Source organism: Hemitrygon akajei, chromosome 31 (assembly GCF_048418815.1).
Source record: "Hemitrygon akajei chromosome 31, sHemAka1.3, whole genome shotgun sequence".
Classification (NCBI taxonomy): Eukaryota; Metazoa; Chordata; class Chondrichthyes; order Myliobatiformes; family Dasyatidae; genus Hemitrygon; species Hemitrygon akajei.
Window position 1 is genome coordinate 13,607,926 of NC_133154.1, and position 13,834 is coordinate 13,621,759.

The following is a 13,834-nucleotide window of genomic DNA, read 5'->3' on the forward strand; positions in this document are numbered from 1 at the left end:
ACAGAGGAAGAGGAGAGAGACAGACAGATAGACAGACAGAGACAGACAGACACAGACAGACAGGGATACAGAGAGAGAGATAGACAGATAGGGATACAGAGAGAAAGAGAGAGACAGACAGACAGACAGAGAGAAACAGAGAAAGAGAGAGACAGACAGACAGACAGAGAGAAACAGAGAAAGAGAGACAGACAGACAGAGGAATTCAGCAAGGCCAAGCCCTAAAGCCCACTATGAACCATCTATTAATTCTACTTTTTTCTCCCCAAATCAAACGCATCAACTTCCCCTATCACCTGCACACTCGTGGAAACTTACAACAATCAATGAACATAAAAATTTGCATTTCTTTGGGACGTACGAGGAAAGAGCACCCAGACGAAACGTAAACAGGCAGATGAAAACATGCAAACTACACACACACACGTACACACAGCACCCGGGGTCAGGATCCAACCTGAGTCACTGGAGTGTGAGGTAGCAGCTCTAATAAAAGCACCAGTGAGAGAGGGAGAAAAAGAAAGCAAGAAATAAAAGATTAGCACAGAGAGTGTGATAGTATACAGGACTTGAAAAAGTGTGACAGCCCAGGCTCCAGATGAAGCTCTCTTGTCATGGTCACTGCTGACACACCCTTGTCCTGTTAAAAGCAACATTGGTGTTAGTCATCATTGTGAAACAGAAGGCACGAGAGAGCCATTGACAGAGTATGGAAAAGCTCTGGAAAGAGAAAGGTTATTTGACTGGTTGCATTTGGAAACAATGCTTTGGTCAGGCAGTAGAGATGGCTGCCTGATCTCTCTCTGTCACTTTTGCGTTACTGCTAAGACTCACCCCCCCCCCCACCCCCCAGCAAAGGAAGAATAATTTCTCAAGAAAAATGCAGTGAGTGGAGGATAGTGAGGGTGGCATGGTCACTTAACGCCTTGCACGCCGGTGATCAGTGACCAGGGTTCAATTCCTGCCACTGTCTGTAAGAAGTTTGTACATTTTCTATGTTCAAAGTAAATTTTAATATCAGAGTACATATACACCACCACATACAACCTTGAGATTCTTTTTCCTGTGGCACATTCAGCAAATCTTTTGAATATTAACTGTAAACAGGATCGATGAAAGATCAAGTAGAGTATAGAAACAACAAACTATGCAAATACAGATATAAGTAAATAACAATAAATAACGAGGGCATAAAATAATAAGATAAAGACTCCTTAAAGTGAGATCATTGGTTGTGGGAACATCTCAATAGATGAGTGTAGTTATCCCCTTTTGTTCAAGAGCCTGATGGTTGAGGGGTAGTAACTGTTCTTGAACCTGGTGGTGAGAGTCCTGGGGCTCTTGTACCTTCTACCTGATGGCAGCAGCGAGAAAAGAGAACGGACTGGGTGGTGGAAGATCTCTGATGATGGATGCTGCTTTCCGGTGACAGTGTTCCGTGTAGACGTGCTCAGTGGTTGGGACTGCATGGGTTTCCTCCATGTGCTCCGGTTTCACCCCACTTTCCAAAAACCTGCCGGTTAGGGTTAGTAAGTGGTGGGCGTGCTACGCAGGCGCCGGAACCATGGCAACCCTTGCCGGCTGCCCCCCAACGCACATTTACACTTGGTAGGTCATTGATGCAAACAACACATTTCTGAATGGTCTCAGCAAGGTGTTTTAGATATAAAACTGTAACTTAGCAGGCTTGCTTGAAGGATGGCCTACCAAAATGTTTCCTATTGGTATTAGAATCTAACATGATTCTTGTGAAGACACACCCGTATGCCGTGTTCTGTAATAGTAGAGGAACTTTCACTTGCATTACATGCCACATCTAAGTGGGCTCTTGGCTGGTTTACACTCCCAGCAGTTAAGTGCAAACACACACATAAAAACCGAAGCGTTGCTGGAAAGCACGTCCGTTTCTCATACTAATTAACACTGCAAACCCAACAACTGTCACAGTAATAAGAACACCCTAATTCTTTTCCCGAAGCAGCTTCCTTCAGGATTAAGGACTGCTTGCTTGCACCCTGATTTTGTGGATACTGAGGTGGCTGGTGGGAGCAGTGTGAGAACAGAACCCTGCTCCTCAGATGGAATCAGAGTCTGGTTATACAGCTCTCGTTACATGCACGTGCAGGTCAACTCTTTGAGTGATTATGCAGAAAGTTTGAAGTTAATAACTCATCTCCTTCTGCCTTAGGCCACGAACTTATCAATCACCCCTGATGAGTTATTAACTTCAAACTTTCTGTATAATCACTCAAAGAGTTGAACTGCATGTGCATATAAAGAGAGCTGTATAATTCATCTCCTTCTACCTTAGGCCACGAACATATCAATCACCCCTGCTGTGGACTCTTACTAGAGGTCCAAGATCCGTATGCTCCACAACCGCTGGACTAAGTGTGTAAATGTAGGAGGGGACTATGTTGAAAAATAAATGTGCTAGGTTTTCAAAAATTGACCCCTTCTACCTTAGGCCACGAACTTATCAATCACCCCTCGTTAATATACACACACATACAAACATACAAATATATATAAAATTGTTAAATTAAATGAGAAGTGCAAAAATAGAAATAAGAAAGTAGTGAAGTACTGTTCAAGGGTTAAATGTTTGTTCAGGAATCAGATGGCAGAAGGGAAGAAGCTGTTCCTGAATTGTTGAGTGTGTGCCTCCTTCCTGATGGTAACTATGAGAAGAGGGCGTGTCCTGGGTGATGGGGGTCCTTAATGATGGACGCTGCCTTTCCGAGGCATCGCTCCTTGAAGATGTCCTGGACACTGGGGAGGCCGCTGCCCATGAAGGAGCTGACTGACTTCACAACTTTCTGCAGCTTACCTCGATCCTGTGCAGAGCAAGCCCTCCCCCCCACCACCCCCACCCCCATACCAGATGGTGATGCAGCCAGTTAGGATACTCCCCACGGTACATCTGAAGAAATTTGCGAGCATTTTAGGTGATGTACCAAATCTCCGGGAACTCCCCATGAAATATAGCTGCTGTCATGCCTTCTTTCTAGCGTCATCTCTGGAGAACGGGAGGGCTGCAGATTCAAGGAGGGAATCTCCCAGCCCCTCATGATCAGCCACACGTTGACACTAATCCTACATTTCTCTCTCATGTTCTCATCGATTCTCCCTATCACCCAACTACACTCCAGACTAAACATACAATTAACCGTAACACATTCACCATTTGGCTGTGACTGATTTATTTTCCCCCTCAGACCCATTCTCCTGCCTTGTCCCCATAACCTTTGACCCTCCCTACTAATCAAGACCCTATCAACCTCTGCTTTAAATATACCCAGTGACTTGGCCTCCACAGCTGTCTGTGGCAACGAATTCCGCAAATTCACCGCCTTTCCCCCCCCACTCTGGCTAAAGAAATTCCTCCTCATCTCTGCTCTGAAAGGACTGTTCTTGTTCTCGCCCAGGCTCCCAAACTACTGGAAACATTCTCTCAACCACCCTGTCTAGGCATTTCAAAATTAAGTAGGTTTCAAGGAGATTCCCTCCTCATTCTTCTAAACTCCAGCGGCTACAGGCCCGGAGCCATCGAATGCTCCTCATATGTTAATCCTTTCATTCCCAGGACCATTCTCGTGATCTTGCTCCGCATCCTCTCAAACGCCAGCATATCCTTTCTTAGACAAGAGGCCCAGAACTGCTATTAACACTCTCAGCCTGCATACATTTGGGATGTGGGAGGTAACCTGAGTGACTGGAGGATACCCACCTGACCACGGTGAGAACGTGCAAACTCCACACGGACAGCGCTGGGGGTCAGGAATGAACCCAGATCTCTACCAGCTGAACCTCTACTCCGCGTATAGCTTTGTGTCAGAGTTACGGTGGGTGCAGTATTTTTAATGTTGTTGTTGATGCTGGAGGTGTTGAACAGGAAGTAGGCGATGACACCATTTAATACCCCTGTCTTGCACTTCAGCACTGAAAAATGGAAGTCAGTCACCCTTCCCTTCTCCTCCCTCCCAGAACCTTTTCCTCCCCATGCCTCTCTCCAAAAAGCCGACGAGGACCCACCCCAGCACTCCCACCGCCAGGCAACGATTTATCCGCGGCGATAGCTGCCAGGCGGAGGCGACATGTCTATCCACCCTGGAGAGGGTCTGAAGGAAGGATTCTGCTTAATTAATATTTCAAGTCAAGGACCTTTCAACCTGGCATCTTAACCGTTTCCCTTCCAGTAGAAGCAGCCTGCCCTGCCAAGCGATTCCAGCGCATTTTCTGTTTTCATGTCAGGGATCCAGTATCTGCAGTTTTTCTGATTTACGAGACTTCAACATATGGAAATGCTTTTTTGCAGTCCCACCCCCCCCCCCCCCCCACACACACACACACCCTGCAACACGATATGAACCAAGTCATCTATTTTAGAGATATTGCTTGAGGGATAAGATATTGGTGAGGGGACCGGGATGGGGGGTAAAAAACGCTCCCACTTTCCTTTGAAACACTGCTATCGCATCGCCTGCAGAGAGCAGATGGGGCCTTGATTGGGATGTAAGAGATTGCCCCTTCTGCAGTGTGGCATTCCCTCAGTACAGGGCTGGCGGCTTGGAATACTAACACTCGGTCTTATAGCCCCCACGGTCACACACTGCAGCTCAGGTGGAATGGTCTTTGTCTGAACCACACACACACACACACACACACCAAGGCAGTCGACATGGCACAAAGAGGTGGAGAGAAACGGAAGATGTTACAAGAAAGATGAAACGGTTAACACATACAGGAACGATGCCAGCACCAAGTGGGGCTTTTTTTCCCCCCCCTTGTTTACTTGCTTCATAAGGAAACCTATTCAGCATGAAATATTGAAATAGGAAGAGAGAAAGCCACAATGATCCTTTGAGACCTTTGAAATACGCAGTTCGATTGTTTGTGCCGTTGTCTTTCTCCCAGCCTCTGTTAAAATGTGCAAGCCCAAACAATTCCATCTCAATTACAAATTCCTTACCTATTCAAACAGAAACCCCAGAGCAATGGGCACGGCACTGTGTCGGTCCTCTGGTAGGAGCCTGTATTGTTCCTCAGTTTCCAGTTTCTGTGGGTGCCTGCTATTTATGTTAACATTAATGTTCTCTTGCTCTCTCTCTCTCTGTGGAAACTGACAGTCTGTAGCCCCACCCTTCTTTGTGACATCACTATGTCAATCACGCAGCCTCGGAAAAAGAATGGGTGGAGATTCGAGCCAATTTAGAGAGAATATCACAATGCCTTGGGCTGATAACTGCTGTTTATATTTTCTTTCCCGTGTCTCTTTACCCCCCCCCCCCCAAAGTTGCTGTTCAGCCATCCTTTGCTCTCTTTCCTCGATTTGCAAAAGCTATTCGGCCGCGCAAGGCTGCGCAGCCCAACTGTTGTCAACATCGAGTGGGGAGGGAGGTGAATCACTGAATCCTGACGGGAAGTTAATTCTGGTGATTGACATCAGCTCAGGAGCAATAACCAAATTACAACAATTGTTTTTCTTCCATAAGAGACAGACAGGTCTGCATGGCTCGAATGCATTCTGGATAATCGAGTAGTACTTGCTTAAATTACTCATATAAAGAACACGAGAAGTAGGAGAAGGTGTCGGCCCAGTCAACCCCTAAAGCCTTCTCTACCACTCATAAGGATCATTTCTGATTTCTACTTCAGCGCCACTGTCCAAAACTATCCCCACATTCCTTCAAGTCCAGATAGCTCTGAGCTGTGTGGTCTCCATGGAGGCCGTGGATCAGATTTATTTTATTTTTAAAATTTTATTTAGCGATACAGCTGGGTGCAGGCCTTTCCGGGCCTTCCGCCCCAGCAACCCCTGGCAAATCCGATTAACCCTATCCCAATCACGGGACAGTTAACAAAGACCAATTAACCTGCCCGGTACGGCTTTGGGCTGCGGGAGGACCTGGAGAAAAACCACATTCCACGGGAAGGATAGACAGAGACTCCTTACAGAGTGGCACCGGAATTGAACGCCGGAATAGCATCACACTAATCACTATGTTGCCATGGCGAGGTCCTTTCTAGGTTGATAGGGATGGTATTGGAGACGGGGCTGGGCTTAGGGTTTAGAGACTGGATGTGGGGAACTAGAGGTCAGGTTGGAATGTCGGCCTCCACTCCACTCCAAAGCCCAGTGACGTGGACATGCGATAAAGGACATCTGTGGTCAGATATTGGGCCAGCAGACCAGCAAGGCCGAGGGTTGGGTGGTTAGTGAGCCATTAGTGGGTTCTGGGATCGGAGTTCCATGCAGGCAGGGGACACACAGGTCGATCAAGCCTCCCCACCCCAGGTATGAAAGTCAGTGAGACCAGAGTTTGAGGCCTAGTCTTCAGGATCCTGGTCACCGGAGAGTCCAGAGTTCGAGGCCTGGACTTCAGGGTTTGTTTCTGAAGATCAAATCCTGGTTAATTGGAAGCCTAGAAATCGAGGCTCAATGGCCAAAGCCCTGGTTCTGAAAGCCCACAAGGGAAATCCAGAGCCCAGTCTCTGTGAGCCCACCAGTCCACAGGGTTAGTTGAAAGTCCAAAGTCTGTGAGTCCGGGGGAGGCTGGAAGACCGGAGACAGCCTGTCCTGTGGGGAGGGGACTGTCTATGTATGTGCTTCTTAGCCGGGTGGGGCAGAGGTAAGGGGCTTGCTTCCCTGATGTTGTTCTGTTGCTTGTGGGGTCTGCAAACATCATGGGCTGATGCTGGAGAGTGTGCCTCCGCTTCTGGGCCGACCCCAAGCACATCCTCAGCTGAACACAGACAACACATTCGGCGGTATGTTTCGAAGGTGGATAAACGAATCGGAATCCGAATTAATTCCCTCCGTGCCCAGGAATCAAATGCTCTTTGCCAATGGCAGCCCTCTAAGCTGTAGAATTCTGAAGGCTCACCACCCTCGGAGTGAGAAATTTATGTCCGTCTCTGTCCTGAATGGTCCACGTCTCATTCACGAACCGTGCTCCCCGCCAGCGCTTCTCAACGTTCCCTTTTTTATCCAGCATATCCCACTCCTTCAGAATTTTATACATTTTCATGAGATCTCTCTTTCATGCAAACTCCAAAATAAGCAGTCCTCACATACTCAGTCTCTGCTCTTGTGGCAAAGAGCCATCACTGGAACCAATTTGTTTGGGAGACGATTGCAAACACTCAGTGAGTGGCCACTTTATTCAATATAGGAGGTACCTAATAAAGTGGCCACTGAATGTATGTTTGTGATCTTCTGCTGCTGTAGCCCATCCGCTTTAAGGTTCGATATGTTGTACGGTCCGAGGTGCCCTTCTGCACACCTCTGTCGTAAAATGCGATTATTTGAGTTCCTGTCGGCTTGAACCAGTCTCCTCTGACCTTTGTCATTAACAAGGCCTTTTCACCCACAAAACGGCTGCCCACTAGATCTTTTTTGTTTGTTTCTCACACCATTCTCTAGAGATGATGTGTGCAAAAATCCCGGGAGATCAGCGGTTTCTCAGATACTCAAACCAGCCTGTCTAGCACCAACAGTCATCTCACAGTCAGAGTCACTCAGATCGCATTTCTTCCCCATTCTGATGTTTGGTGTGAACAACAACTGCACTTCTTGTGTCTGGATCTCTAGTGTCCTGCCAAAGGGTCTCGGCCCAAAACATCGACTGTATTCTTCAGAACACAAGAACATAAAAAATAAGAGCAGAAGTCGGCCATCTGGCCCATTGAACCTGCGACGTTAGTCTGATGGCCAAAAAGCTCAATTTTGGTTTCATCAGACCATAGGATCTTCCAGCTGACTTCAGAGTCTCCCACGTGCCTTCTGGCAAATTCTAGCTGAGATTTCATGTGAGCTTTTTTCAACAGTGGCTTTCTCTTTGCCACTCTCCCATAAAGCTGCAACTGGTGAAGCACCTGGGCAACAGTTGTTGTATCCGCAGTCTCTCCCATCTCAGCCACTGAAGCTTGTAACTCCTTGATGCACCATCAATAACTCACTCTGAGACGTAAGAAGCGAGGGTATCGGCTTTTATTGACTGGAAGAATGAACAACACTACATCCTGGGGAAAATGAGGGAGAGCAGCAGCCCACAGTCGCCTTTATACAGGGGTCTGTGGGAGGAGCCACTGGAGCAGTCAGCGGGGGTCAGTGGGAGGAGCCACAGGAGCAGTCAGCGGGGGTCAGTGGGAGGAGCCACAGGAGCAGTCAGCGGGGGTCAGTGGGAGGAGCCACAGGAGCAGTCAGCAGGGGGTCAGTGGGAGGGGCCACAGGAGCTGTCAGCAGGGGGGGGTCTGTGGGAGGAGCCACAGGAGCAGTCAGCGGGGGGTCAGTGGGAGGAGCCACAGGAGCAGTCAGCGGGGGGGGTCTGTGGGAGGAGCCACAGGAGCAGTCAGCAGGGGGGGGGGTCTGTGGGAGGAGCCACAGGAGCAGTCAGCAGGGGGGGGTCTGTGGGAGGAGCCACAGGAGCTGTCAGCGGGGGGGGTCAGTGGGAGGGGCCACAGGAGCAGTCAGCAGGGGTCTGTGGGAGGAGCCACAGGAGCAGGGGGTCTGTGGGAGGAGCCACAGGAGCAGTCAGCAGGGGTCAGTGGGAGGAGCCACAGGAGCAGTCAGCGGGGGTCAGTGGGAGGAGCCACAGGAGCAGTCAGCAGGGGTCAGTGGGAGGAGCCACAGGAGCAGTCAGCAGGGGGTCAGTGGGAGGAGCCACAGGAGCAGTCAGCAGGGGTCTGTGGGAGGAGCCACAGGAGCAGTCAGCGGGGGGGGGGTCTGTGGGAGGAGCCACAGGAGCAGTCAGAAGGGGGTCAGTGGGAGGAGCCACAGGAGCAGTCAGCAGGGGGTCTGTGGGAGGAGCCACAGGAGCTGTCAGCAGGGGGTCAGTGGGAGGAGCCACAGGAGCAGTCAGCAGGGGTCAGTGGGAGGAGCCACAGGAGCAGTCAGCAGGGGTCTGTGGGAGGGGCCACAGGAGCAGTCAGCAGGGGTCAGTGGGAGGAGCCACAGGAGCAGTCAGCAGGGGTCAGTGGGAGGGGCCACAGGAGCTGTCAGCAGGGGTCTGTGGGAGGGGCCACAGGAGCAGTCAGCAGGGGTCAGTGGGAGGAGCCACAGGAGCAGTCAGCAGGGGGTCAGTGGGAGGAGCCACAGGAGCTGTCAGCAGGGGTCTGTGGGAGGGGCCACAGGAGCAGTCAGCAGGGGTCAGTGGGAGGAGCCACAGGAGCAGTCAGCAGGGGGTCAGTGGGAGGAGCCACTGGAGCAGTCAGCAGGGGGTCAGTGGGAGGAGTCAGCAGGGGTCAGTGGGAGGAGCCACAGGAGCAGTCAGCAGGGGTCTGTGGGAGGAGCCACAGGAGGAGTCAGCAGGGGTCAGTGGGAGGAGTCAGCAGGGGTCAGTGGGAGGAGTCAGCAGGGGTCAGTGGGAGGAGCCACAGGAGCAGTCAGCAGGGGTCAGTGGGAGGAGCCACAGGAGCAGTCAGCAGGGGGTCAGTGGGAGGAGCCACAGGAGCAGTCAGCAGGGGGTCAGTGGGAGGAGCCACAGGAGCAGTCAGCAGGGGGTCAGTGGGAGGAGCCACAGGAGCAGTCAGCAGGGGTCAGTGGGAGGAGCCACAGGAGCAGTCAGCAGGGGTCAGTGGGAGGAGCCACTGGAGCAGTCAGCAGGGGTCAGTGGGAGGAGCCACAGGAGCATTCAGCAGGGGGTCTGTGGGAGGGGCCACAGGAGCAGTCAGCAGGGGTCAGTGGGAGGAGCCACAGGAGCAGTCAGCAGGGGGTCTGTGGGAGGAGCCACAGGAGCAGTCAGCAGGGGTCAGTGGGAGGGGCCACAGGAGCTGTCAGCAGGGGTCTGTGGGAGGAGCCACAGGAGCAGTCAGCAGGGGTCTGTGGGAGGAGCCACAGGAGCAGTCAGCAGGGGTCTGTGGGAGGAGCCACAGGAGCAGTCAGCAGGGGTCTGTGGGAGGAGCCACAGGAGCAGTCAGCAGGGGGTCTGTGGGAGGAGCCACAGGGGCAGTCAGCAGGGGGTCTGTGGGAGGAGCCACAGGAGCAGTCAGCAGGGGTCTGTGGGAGGAGCCACAGGAGCAGTCAGCAGGGGGGGTCTGTGGGAGGTGCCACAGGAGCAGTCAGCAGGGGGTCTGTGGGAGGAGCCACAGGGGCAGTCAGCAGGGGGTCAGTGGGAGGAGCCACAGGAGCAGTCAGCAGGGGGTCAGTGGGAGGAGCCACAGGAGCAGTCAGCAGGGGGTCAGTGGGAGGAGCCACAGGAGCAGTCAGCAGGGGGTCAGTGGGAGGAGCCACAGGAGCAGTCAGCAGGGGGTCAGTGGGAGGAGCCACAGGAGCAGTCAGCAGGGGGTCAGTGGGAGGAGCCACAGGAGCAGTCAGCAGGGGGTCTGTGGGAGGAGCCACAGGAGCAGTCAGCAGGGGTCAGTGGGAGGAGCCACAGGAGCAGTCAGCAGGGGTCAGTGGGAGGAGTCACAGGAGCAGTCAGCAGGGGGTCAGTGGGAGGAGACACAAGAGCAGTCAGCAGGGGTCTGTGGGAGGAGCCACAGGAGCAGTCAGCAGGGGGTCTGTGGGAGGAGCCACAGGAGCAGTCAGCAGGGGGTCAGTGGGAGGAGCCACAGGAGCAGTCAGCAGGGGTCAGTGGGAGGAGTCACAGGAGCAGTCAGCAGGGGGTCAGTGGGAGGAGACACAAGAGCAGTCAGCAGGGGTCTGTGGGAGGAGCCACAGGAGCAGTCAGCAGGGGGTCAGTGGGAGGAGCCACAGGAGCAGTCAGCAGGGGTCAGTGGGAGGAGCCACAGGAGCAGTCAGCAGGGGTCAGTGGGAGGAGCCACAGGAGCAGTCAGCAGGGGTCAGTGGGAGGAGTCACAGGAGCAGTCAGCAGGGGGTCTGTGGGAGGAGTCACAGGAGCAGTCAGCAGGGGGTCTGTGGGAGGAGTCAGCAGGGGTCTGTGGGAGGAGCCACAGGAGCAGTCAGCATGGGTCAGTGGGAGGAGTCACAGGAGCAGTCAGCAGGGGTCAGTGGGAGGAGTCACAGGAGCAGTCAGCAGGGGTCTGTGGGAGGAGTCACAGGAGCAGTCAGCAGGGGGTCAGTGGGAGGAGTCACAGGAGCAGTCAGCAGGGGTCAGTGGGAGGAGACACAAGAGCAGTCAGCAGGGATCTGTGGGAGGAGCCACAGGAGCAGTCAGCAGGGGGTCTGTGGGAGGAGTCACAGGAGCAGTCAGCAGGGGGTCTGTGGGAGGAGCCACAGGAGCAGTCAGCAGGGGTCAGTGGGAGGAGCCACAGGAGCAGTCAGCAGGGGTCAGTGGGAGGAGCCACAGGAGCAGTCAGCAGGGGTCAGTGGGAGGAGCCACAGGAGCAGTCAGCAGGGGTCAGTGGGAGGAGACACAGGAGCAGCCCAGACAGGTATATCTAGTTCACCACACTCCTCCAGAGCTGTCATTGGTCTCTTGGTGTCCTCCTCTTGCATGGTTACTCAGTATTTGAGAACAGCCTGCTCTAGGGCAGATTTACAGCTGTGCCATATTCTTTCCATTTCTTGATGATTGACTTAACTGTATTCCAAGAGATATTCAGTAACTTTTCCCAACCATGATGCCCCTCTCCCTGTCCCCTTCCCACTCTCAGTCCACAATAGAGACCCAGATCAGAATCAGGTTTATCATCACTCACATGTGTTATGAAATTTGTGGGTTTTTTTGCAGCAGCAGCAGTACAGTGCAAGATATAAAATTACTACAATAATGTGCAAAAGTCCTCAGCACCCCAGCTATCTATAGTTATTATTTTTTGTATTTTTGCAGAGCTTGCTGTCTTTTGCACTTGGGTTGTCTGTCTGTTTTGTTGTGTGTGATCTTTCATTGATTCATAATGCTTCTTTGTATCAGTGAGTGCCCGCAAGAAAATGGATCTTTTATCAGCGGGCTGGAGAGGATCTTAGAGATAGATCGGGACGAGAGCCTGGAAGCGTTCATCAGAGTTTGTTTCAGTGTCTGTTTAGTTCGAGTGACTCAGTTTCACCCTTGACCTCCGTCTCCAACTCACAAGTAACCAGTGCTGTCTGTGTGGAGTCTGCACGCTCTCCTTGTGACTGTCTGTGTTGCTTCTAGGAGCTCCAGTTTCCTTCCACATCCCAAATACGTGTGGGTTTGCAGATTCATTCACCACTGTAGGTATTTAGTTGAATTGACTTTATTTCTTACATCCTTCACATACATGAGGAGTAAAAATCTTTACGTTACGTCTCCGTCTGAACGTGCCCTTATGTGCGGGTCAGTAGCAGAATCTGGTTGGGGGGGGGATGGGATTTGATGGGAATTGTACAAATAGGTGTTCGATGATTGGCAAGGATTTGGTGGGATGAAGGGCATGCTCTCTGCTCCCTGGCTCTTAACTGTTTTTGTGTACAACATGTCAAACAGATCGCTGAACACAACGCTGATGGATGCAAAGTTCGGCTACGGTCAGCAGAGCTTTGAATGAGCTTATGCTCCGGATGACCTTTGCCTGAACAGTCAGCTGTCAGTCCGTCTCCAGCTCACAAGTGACCCGCGCTGCAGTTTGCATTCAGGAACGCCAGGGGTATAACGCAGACACCGGAAATGTTGAGCAATGCACAGAAAGATGCCGGAGGGACTCAGCAAGTCAGGCAGCATCTACGGAGGGGGAGTAAACAGGCGGCTTTTCGAGCTGTGACCCTTTACCTGGGCTCAAAACGTCGACTGTTTATTCCCCTCCGCAGAGGCTGCCTGGATTTGTCACGTGTGCACTGAAACACACAACAACGTGTGTTATTTGCATCAAGTCAAATCAGCAAGGGTTGTGCTGGGCGGCCATGATTATCACCACGCTCCCTGTGACAACATAGCTACTCTCTAACTCTAACCATATTTCTTTAGAATGTTGGAGGAAACAGGAGCATCTGGAGAAACCCCATACGGTCACGGGGAGAAGGTACAAATTCCTTATAGACAAACCCCGATCTTGCAGCAATAGTCAACCTGACACGCTACCATACCACTGGACTTTCCGAGTTCCTCCGGCATCTTGTGTGTGTGGTTTGTACTCAGTGGAACTTGTGCAGGAAATGTAACCACAATCGGCAGCCTGGATTGAAATCATTCTCATAGAATTGGACTCAGGAGTGAATATTAAGTTTTGCCAATACTGGGAGGACTGATATGGGTACAAGATAATTGAATTAGAATTAGAATTAGAGTTTTATTACTTACATCCATCTGACAACATTAAGGGAGTAAAATATCTTTATGGAGCTTCTCTGTCGCAATATTCAAGCAATAAGGCAGGGATATGTGGGAGGATATTGCCCAAACACTAAGATTGTAATCATCAAGCCTTTTATATATTGGCGAGATCCGACACAGACTGGGAGACCATTTCGCTGAACACCTACGCTCTGTCCGCCAGAGAAAGCGGAATCTCCCAGTGGCCACACATTTTAATTCCACGTCCCATTCCCATTCTGATATGTCTATCCATGGCCTCCTCTACTATCAAGATAAAGCCACACTCAGGTTGGAGGAACAACACCGTCTGGGTAGCCTCCAACCTGATGGCATGAACATTGACCTCTCTAACTTCCGTTAATGCCCCTCCTCCCCTTCTTACCCCATCCCTGATTTATTTATTTTTCCCCCTCCCCTTTTTGTTCTCTCTCCGCCCATCACTCTGCCTGTTCTTCATCTCCCTCTGGTGCTCCCCCTCCCCCCTTCTTTCTCCCTAGGCCTCCCGTCCCATGATCCTTTCCCTTCTCCAGCTCTATATCCCTTTTGCCAATCAACTTTCTGGCTCTCAGCTTCACCCCTCCCCATCTGGTCTTCTCCTATCATTTCGCATTTCCCCCTCCCCCTCCTACTTTCAAATCTCTTACTATCTTTCCTTT

General features: G+C 51.6%; 1 protein-coding gene across 2 annotated transcripts in view; it reads right to left on the reverse strand.

Moving 5' to 3' along the window:
- Positions 1-5,130, reverse strand: part of csdc2a (cold shock domain containing C2, RNA binding a) — a 58,225-nt gene extending 53,095 nt beyond the window's left edge. For both annotated transcript variants that reach the window (XM_073033828.1, XM_073033825.1), the window contains exon 1: positions 4,973-5,130. The gene's annotated coding sequence lies outside the window, so the exon portion shown is untranslated. The remainder of the gene's footprint in view (positions 1-4,972) is intronic.
- Positions 5,131-13,834: the final 8,704 nt, after the last annotated feature.